The following is a 9,348-nucleotide window of genomic DNA, read 5'->3' as shown; positions in this document are numbered from 1 at the left end:
TAGCGAGACTGAGTGTCTTGCCGACTCAAAAGGTTGACCCTACATATCGTGAGAGTAGGAGGTGGAAAAGGACGCCGATGGAGTGCGTCTATGAGATGGTCCTGCTGACGACGGTCCCCCACGCATGGGACCCTTGCCTCGTCCCCTTACTCTTGGAGGCATGTTGATGAAATTCCTGTTGAAACAAGGAAACAAAATAAAATAAAACATAATAACAACAAAGGAAAGTAAAAGATACGTCCTAGGTCATTTGCCTAGACTCGAGAGTCTAAGGAATGTGCTTATTGCGTCATTGAGATTAAACACAAAAGGTTAGTGTTTAATTCACTCAATGTTGGCTCTGATACCAACCTGTCACACCCCAATATTCCACGTGTTACCGGTGGGCCCGATGGGGAGTATCGTGACGTAGTTGATATCATCATTGTCAATACACCAAATAATATAGCACAGCAGAAGGCTGGGTAAAATAAACTATTACAAACCATAACGTTTGAGCATTCGAGTTTAAGAATGTACAGACAGGAATGTAATGAGATCCATAGGCGGATCATAATGTACAAAGAAATGAAAACTACAGACTCCGGGTATCTATTGGATTTGCAAGATCCTCTATAACACCCTATAGCTCTAGCCTATTTCGGGAAGTGCCTGTCAATCAATCTTTAGGAAAATACGTCAGTTTACACTGGTAAATACAATTTAACTGACTCGTTTAGGAAAACATTTAAGAAAATTAATTTAGGTGCACATGGCATAAATCCTTTATAACTTGGGACAATCTTTATTAAAATCTTGTATACAGTTTTACATGTTTGTCATACATGTGGGGCCGGTTTGTAAGCCGGACATGATTAACTGACTCACCACTTATAGAACCCACAAAGGAGTTATCCCCAAATTGTGGGTAATTTAATATTTAGCATTTGCATCTGTCGGGTGCATGCCTGCACCCCGTGCATAGGTCGTGGCCATTAATATCTTAAATGAGCCGAGGATATCCAGGACACGGTCGTTAACCCCCAAATGTTTATGTTATCAAACAATACAGATTAAAACGGGTTATGCGGATTTATTAAATCACAATCCAACAAAATAATCCCATACCCGACCAAGCGGTATTAATATACCGTATCCCAAGCCCGTATAGGGAAAATAAGTTAAAAGTATTTACCTGGTGATAGCAGTAAATTCCTAAGGTTCTTGAAAGGCACTTTTTACCGGAAGCTATTAATCTGTATAGAAGGTTTAATTAGCCTATTAGGATGCTAACGGGTCTTTAATTAAGTCAAGTACTTAGACCGGCTAGCTAGAAGGAAACCTTATGGTTCTAAACGCTAGATTAAGCGGAGACCGGGATAGAATGTGATTCAGACCCGACTAGCTTGGATACTTGTATAATATGGGTAAACTAAATACATTCTGGAAAAAAAATGAGAAACAAATGATAAGGTTAAGCCCGTTTCGGTTATTTTACGTAAACTAGTCACGTAGACCGATCCGAGCGTAAATGCGTAACGGGTAACCAAATAAATTATATACAGGTCTTAATCATTATTATGCTCAAAATATGCTAATATATCAGTAACATATTAACATGTATGCCCAAAAAGTAATTTAAACCAAAATAAGTCCCATAAGGGTATTTTGGTAATTTTAATGCTCATAAAAGAGTTTATTTATAAAACTGAGTTCCAGGTCTGATTAAATTAGTAAAAACATGTATTTTAATAGGTTATATCAGTAGGATGCTTAACATATGAGAAATATACCTTTTATAACCAACTATGCACCGTAGGGGCATTTTGGTAAATTTACATAAGCTTTTAAGGTCAAAAATAGACTTCTGAGTTTAAAAACTTTAGCTTACGGTAATATTACATATATTAGTTTAAAACGTTAGTAGGTAATGAGTTTTATATGCCAAATATAGTTTTGACCCATACTAGGTGCTGAAAACGCTTAAAAGTCGATTTAAAGGGGTATTCGGGTTAAAATAGGAAATCTGAGTTTTTGATCAGTTTATAAGGTTCAAAATATTCTATTTATCATATAGAATCAGTAGCAAAAGGTTTGGCATTGAAAAGTTATGTAAAACTCATTTTATGTGTGAAAAGGGTAAAACCGACAATAACCGAAATTAGGCTATAATCCTATGTTATGCTCAGCCTAAAAATAAATAAAAATCTTCAAAAATCCCAAATATTATTTAACATTAGTAGGTAAAAGGCTTGGTGTTAAAAAATCGGGTTTAGATAGGCTTTATGTTAATTATGCCTTTTAAATACTAAAAAGTTCCTTAATTACGCTATTGAGCATAACTCCCATTCTAGACCTCAAACTGATGTCAAATTTTCGGGACATGTCTAAATATTAGTAGCAAAGGTTTTAGTCTATTCACATTGCTAAAAATCTCGGTTTTATACAAAGAGGGCATTTTAGGCATTATTAAGCATAATCACGATCAAGAGCATATAATTCAAACTATTAGGCACCATGCAATATAACTCCAGAGGGTTATACTACTAAGTAATGTGGTCCTAATGGAAGCTTAAAACATGGAAGAATTAAGCTTGAATGGGTCAGAACTGAAAGTCAAAGCAAAAGTCAAGCTTTTGTGACTTTTGGTTATAAACTGACCTTAGACTATTAATTGTCGGGTTAGGACTGATAAAACATGTTTAAATATTAATTACAAGTCATTAGAATGTTAAAATAATATTTAGGACCTCTGCTTTATCAACTTTAATCATTTGAAAACATTTTATGTCAAACAAACGAGATAGTTAGGAGATGCCCTTTTAAGGGTAAATCACCTATACTAAGGTGGTTCCATAACCACTTTCAATTTGATCAGTGGCTGGACCAAACAAGATTAAAACGAAAGTCAAACCTAAACTACGACAAGTTTGACTTCTAGATAATTAAGCTAATTAAAGTGACTAAGCAAGTGATTAGGAGCTTACTATAGGTCCAAGCAATCTTTTCTACACTTGAAAGTCTTCTCCTTGTCCTTAGCAAGCTCCAGGTGATGATTTTTAAATTGTTTGCAAATGAAGTATGAGAGCTCTAGTTCAAAGTCCTTTATATACTTGTTCTCAAACTCTTGGATCAATCCCAGCTGTTATGGAAGGCCCTAGGATCACCTCAGGTGTCCTAGTGGTTTATTTTTACCGTCCAATGATCCATGGTTTTGAAACAAGTCACCTAGAGTCGGTTAAATGGCAAGAACATACATCTGTCCAAAATTCTGCCCAGCGACGAGCTTACGGACCGTAAGCTAGCATTCTTACGGACCGTATCCGGATCTTACGTACCGTAAGGTATAATGTATGCGGTCCGTAACCGAACCTGATTTACAACGCCCAGTTACCACTTTACGGACCGTAAGCCTAGGGTCATACGGTCCATAACCGATGACCAGAAGATAAAAAATTTTTCAAACTTTTATATACTTCACCATGCATTTCAATTGTCCGAATCTTGAATTATACTTCAGTGTAGTAGTCCAATTGATCAGTCCTGCCATGCCCAATTTACTATGCCATGCATATGTGTCTTCCTTGGAGTTTTCAAGAGTTGGCAATATATGTAGAAATTGTCGGTATTGCACATGAACTTCATATTCTTTAAAGGTTGATTACATCAACATAATTTCATCCGGATGATTATATATTCATTATCAAATTTGCATGAGAATGTATTTATAATTTTACAAAGCCTTGTGGGCATTAAACGGTCACTCAGAGGTAGAATTAACATGTTGACACGTTTTAAATTTCCCGAAGCTTTAAAATTTTTAAATTACATTCACATGACTTGTCATATTCGCCTAATCTCATGATTAAGAATACATCATCCGTGTAGTGTCATTCAGAGGCCCAAGCTTGGCATGTTGACACTTTAAGTCTTTTACAAACTTTTCCACACGTTTGAAGTTCAGGACACGTGTCTCTACATAATTGGACATGTTTTTACATGGTGTTACAGCCACCTTGGATTCATCCACCTGTATCCCATCACCAGAAATAACATACCCCAAGAACAACACTTTAGAGGTCATGAACACACACTTCTTGGTGGCTGCATAAAAACGGTCCCTGCGAAGTAAGGCTAAAACCTGCCTCACATGCACAACATGGTCGCTGAAAGAAGCACTATAAATAAGAATGTCATCAAAATACACAACCACGAACTTCCCAATAAAAGGTCTAAGCAACTGATTCATCACACGCATAAAAGTACTAGGTGCGTTTGATAAACCAAATGGCATCACCAACCATTCATACAACCCTTCACGAGTTTTGAAGGCAGTCTTCCACTCGTCACCCGGCCTAAGACGAATCTGATAGTACCCACTCTTCAAATCTAACTTCGTAAAAATAGTATCACCACTAATCTGATCAAGTAAATCATCAAGTCGAGGAATAGGAAACCTATACCTCACAGTAATCTTGTTGATTGCTCGACTGTCAACACACATACGCCAAGTGCCATCTTTTTTTGGAGTCAATAAAGCCGGAACAACACAAGGGCTCATACTTTCACGAACGTGGCCCTTAGAAATCAACTCCTCAACCTGTCTTCGTAACTCTTCATGCTCAGCAGGGCTCATCCTGTAATGTGGTATATTAGGTAACTGTGACCCAGGCTCCAAATCAATATGATGTTGAATGTCACGCAAAGGTGGTAATCCATCAGGCAACTCAACAGGAAACACATCAGAAAATTCCTCAAGCAAAGGAACCATAGCATCAGGAATTTCGACTTCCTCGGGCACTGCCTTCCCTACCAAAATAAAAACATTGTCTACGTCCTCCAACTCATCTTGAAACTGAGTGATGGTCAACAAAGTACCCGACTGTTTTGTGGCTAACTGCTTAGGCTTGCTAGGAACAAGAGTTATCTTCACACCACCAAACAGAAAGCTGTAAGTATTGGACCGCCCATTATGCTCTATATTACGTTCATACTCCCAAGGCCTACCCAACAATAAGTGACACGTGTCCATAAGGACCACATCACAAACAACATCATCTTTATATGTGGACCCAATAGAAATAGAAACAAGGGCTCTTTTAAATACCGTCACTTCACCTCCCTTTTTAAGTCATTGAAGCTTATAAGGCTTGGGGTGACTCTCTGTCTTCAAAGCCGACTTCCGGACCGCCTCTTCAGATGTCAAATTATCGCAACTTCCTGAATCAATAACAAACGTGCAAACCTTTCCCAAAATGGTACATGTTGAGTGGAAGATGTTATGTTTCAGCCAGTCATCCCCATCTGCCTTAGGTGTATAGCAAGAGCGTCTGACCACCAAGTTCACTCCAACATCACCGGTCACAACCTCTTCTTCATATTCAGTTTCTTCATCGTACACTGGGTTATTCTCATACTCTTCATACTGATCATCCTCAGACTCAGCAAATAAGTGTCTTTTACCAGCCTTTTTACACTCAGCTTGACGATGGCCCGTCTCACCACAGTTGAAACACCTCGGACCACTACTGCTAGCCCCCCTTAGAAGTAGACCCGGTATTGCTAACCCCCGGCCTTTGCTGACTAGGCCCGCCACGAGGTACCCCACTGCCCGACCCAACGTTTCCTCCGGTAGGGGTAAATGAACCGCCCACCCGACGGTTTTGTTTCTCAAAGGCCAATGCCTGTTGGTGTGCCTCTAGAATGGTTAACGGGTCAAAGAGGTTCACGGACTCCATGATTTGAACCCTCAGACCCCCGATGTACCGAGAAAAAGTTGTTCCCCCGGTTCTTGAATATCGTTCCTAGCAATCAACTGGTAAAACTCCGTTGTATAATCATCAACCGATTTAGCTCCCTGTTTTAAATTCTGCAGACGCTGGTACATCAACATTTGAAAGTTATGAGGCAAAAAGTTGGACCGCAAGCACTTCTTCACGATCATTGACTTTCCGAGCCTGTTTCGTGTTAACTTCAATTGTTGCCACCACGCAGAGGCCCTACCACGTAACCTATTAGCGATCAAGGCCACCCGCTTATTTTCAGGCACCTCCTTGTATTCAAACACCTCCTCCACGGTAGCCAACCAATCGATGAACCCCTCCGGATTCAAACTAGTCCCATCAAATTCCGGAATATCAACTCTTATCCTAGAATCCCAACGCCTATTACCCCCTCCACGTTCACCCCTTGGTCGCCCTTCCTGTTCATCTTCGGAAGACGAACCATCACCAAATGGGTTACTAAAATCAGAACCATACCTGTCATTGGGTCCCTGCCTCCTACGATTGATCAAGTCGGCCGCCCGGTCAGTCAACTGATCGACCACTTGCTCCAACCGTTGATCCACTCTCGCCATGAGTCACTGCTCTAACTCCCGTTCATACACTTCATCGAGAGGCCTAGTGTTGTTTCTCCTCGGAGGCATTCTGAGCCAGGAATTCGGCTCTGATACCAACTGATGTAGCGTGTGTTACGAAAATTGAAGATCAAACACGTTGATTCTACGAATACCCGTGTAGTTCTTCCCCAACCCCCAAACTGTAACCCAAAGGGCACAGAATTTGAAGTGAAAAATGAGTTAATAAAAAATTCAAGTCTGCCTTTTCCAGTTACTAGAGAAACACATAAATAGACAACGGGCCAAACACAAGCCCACAAACAAAATGCCCAAAACACTACAAAAAACATAAAAACGTAAATAACTAATAGAAATAAGCGTTTTTTGGCCCGGATGATGACCCAAACCGCTGTAGGCCGTTTGTAGCAAGATGGAGCTCGTTCTCACGTTCGTTTCGCCTAGTCGCATGCCCTAAACGGACCCCCCGTAGCCCAAGTTAGAGCCATTTTAGTGATGCCCCTTTTGTTACACGATCTTGGGCGTCCAAATACATGATGGCCCGCTCCTCCACACTTGGACCTGCATCACTCCCCCTTGGATATTGCTGCAGTCAATCTCGTACCTTTGTCCTACTCTGAGTCTTTATGAAGTATTAACAACTTCAACACCATAGACTCTCCCTTGATCTAACAGAATCCCGTGGATATGTTTTCAGCTTTAGCTCCTCCCCCGTTCGTTCTGTTTAGGCTCCCCCTTGCTTTAAGCTTCCGTGCTTTCAGCTGCTAAGGATCGGCACCTGGCACTATAAGCTCTTCCAAGATCGTTATCTGGCTCTTTAATAGCACACTCCCCCTTGCATCGAGCTTATCTTCAGACTCCCCCTATAGTTCTGCTCTCAGGATGTAGTCTGGCTTTTCTTCCTGAAAAATCTCAACCATCTATAAGATTTTGACATTTAAAGATCAGGATCAACCAACCAAGCTCTAAACATATAACAATGATAAGCTGGAGCATTTCAAATATGTGACAGTTAAAGCTTTTTAGATTTTCACAGAAATGATAACCTAGCTCTTAAACCCATCTACTCAGAATCAGTAACCTGGCTCTAAATAAGAATATAACAGTAAGTTATTTCCAGGTTTACCCAACTCCACTTCCCCTATCAACTAGCTCTATATTTGACATTTTAAGAATCCAAAACCTTGCAATTATCATCCAAGTCCAATTTAATACCCTTGGAGATTTCACAAACTGTTTTTTTTTTTTTTAATTTTTCATTTTAAAACTTCAAGTTTCAAATTAATGAACTTGTTTATTTCTCCGACGCATGTTCAGCATATTTAGATTTTGAAACTCAGCCTTCGGACATGGGTTGTCGAAAATAAAGTAGAAACAAAATCTTTTTTATTTTGAAACATAAAAAAGTAAAGAAATATTTACAGACAATATTTTTGTTTGAGTTTGCGTCAGAGGATTATATCAGTTTTTGACAAATCACTAGCACCATTGAGCTTTAAACACTTTAAGTTCTAAACAATTCACTTAGATTGTCAGTATACAGGTCCACTTAAATTTTCACACAAAGTTCAACTGATTTGATATACGAGATTATTGTTTTAGGAACTTAAACTTATTCGCATGTCCCACCTCAGAATATACTCCCGTATCAAAATTCCCAAGATTCAGTCTTACATACTAGGTTATAACCCCGTGTATTACACGGGTGGAATAAATGAATTTTATATACTAAATAATAAAACAATATATCTTTAAAAAAATTATTGTTTTTTGAAAGGAAAATTTCATAAAAACAACTCGAGAGGCCCTCAAAGCAAGGACCTACGAGCAAACAAACGATACAACATCAACCCAAAGGGAAAATGCACCAACTTTTCCAATCGACATCTTTCCATCTAGACCTATTTCGAATCCAAAAATAAGTCGTCGACTTAATGCTCTCCACCACCTCAATAGGTCCCCGCCGCTTGTTGTTGAAAACCCGGTCATTACGCTCATTCCACAGCACCCACAGAGTAGTATAAACAATACCTCTTAGAATGTATCTCGTATCTTTAGAGTAGGTATGAGTCTCCGGCATCCGAAGTAGGTCCGACACATCAAAAGCGTAACTGTGATTAAGGCAGCACCAAGCCTCAATTCTAAACCAAACTTCATGAGAGAAAACGCATCCAGTGAAGAGATATAAAGCTGTCTCCAAATCGACATGGCAAAGGTTGCAAACGGTTTGTTGGATGTTCACTCCTTATTTAAGGAGCTCTGAAATAGTGGGGAGCCGATTACGCGCAACCCTCCAAACCATGATTTTACATTTAAGAGGCACCCAACCCTTCCATTTAATCACCGAACTATTATCTCCCGAAGAGTTGTTTGAAAGGAGCCTCTTAGCCGAGGAAACAGTGAACAACCCTTCATTTTCCTGTTTCCATTTCCAAATGTCTTCACCACCCCTCCACGTGAAGTCGTGAATGTCGCAAAGGAGCTGAAACAATTCTGACACCTCTTCATGCGATGAAGGTGTAGAACGCCACTCCAACTCCATGGTTTTAATATTGTTAACACAGTGAATCCGATCTGAGACCTTAACCCATTTATATTTTTTGAGCCTAAATAGGTTAGGGTATAAGACTCGGAGAGGAGCATCTCGTAACCATATATTTGTCCAAAATTTTATAGAAACACCATCGCCTAGCTCACCGACAAAAAACGAATTAAGAGGCAAACCATTTGGAGTTTTTCCTTCTCCGACTTTAACAATATTTTTCCAACACCCATTCGAAGACGTAGCACATGGAAGCAAAGCCCAAGGTCTACTCGAGCCATGACAACCCATAATAATCTTCTTCCACAAACTACTACCTTCTTTTTTAAATCTCCAAGTCCATTTTAACAAAAGAGCACCATTCACCTCTTGTAACTTAGAGACTCCCAACCCACCTTTCTTCTTTGGAGACGTAATGATATCCCAGGCGACCCACGAGATTTTCTTCTCTTCACTAGAACCCGCCCAT

The sequence above is a fragment of the Helianthus annuus genome, chromosome 11, assembly GCF_002127325.2.
Source record: "Helianthus annuus cultivar XRQ/B chromosome 11, HanXRQr2.0-SUNRISE, whole genome shotgun sequence".
Classification (NCBI taxonomy): Eukaryota; Viridiplantae; Streptophyta; class Magnoliopsida; order Asterales; family Asteraceae; genus Helianthus; species Helianthus annuus.
The sequence above is the reverse complement of the archived record's forward strand: the minus strand, read 5'-3'. Positions refer to the sequence as shown.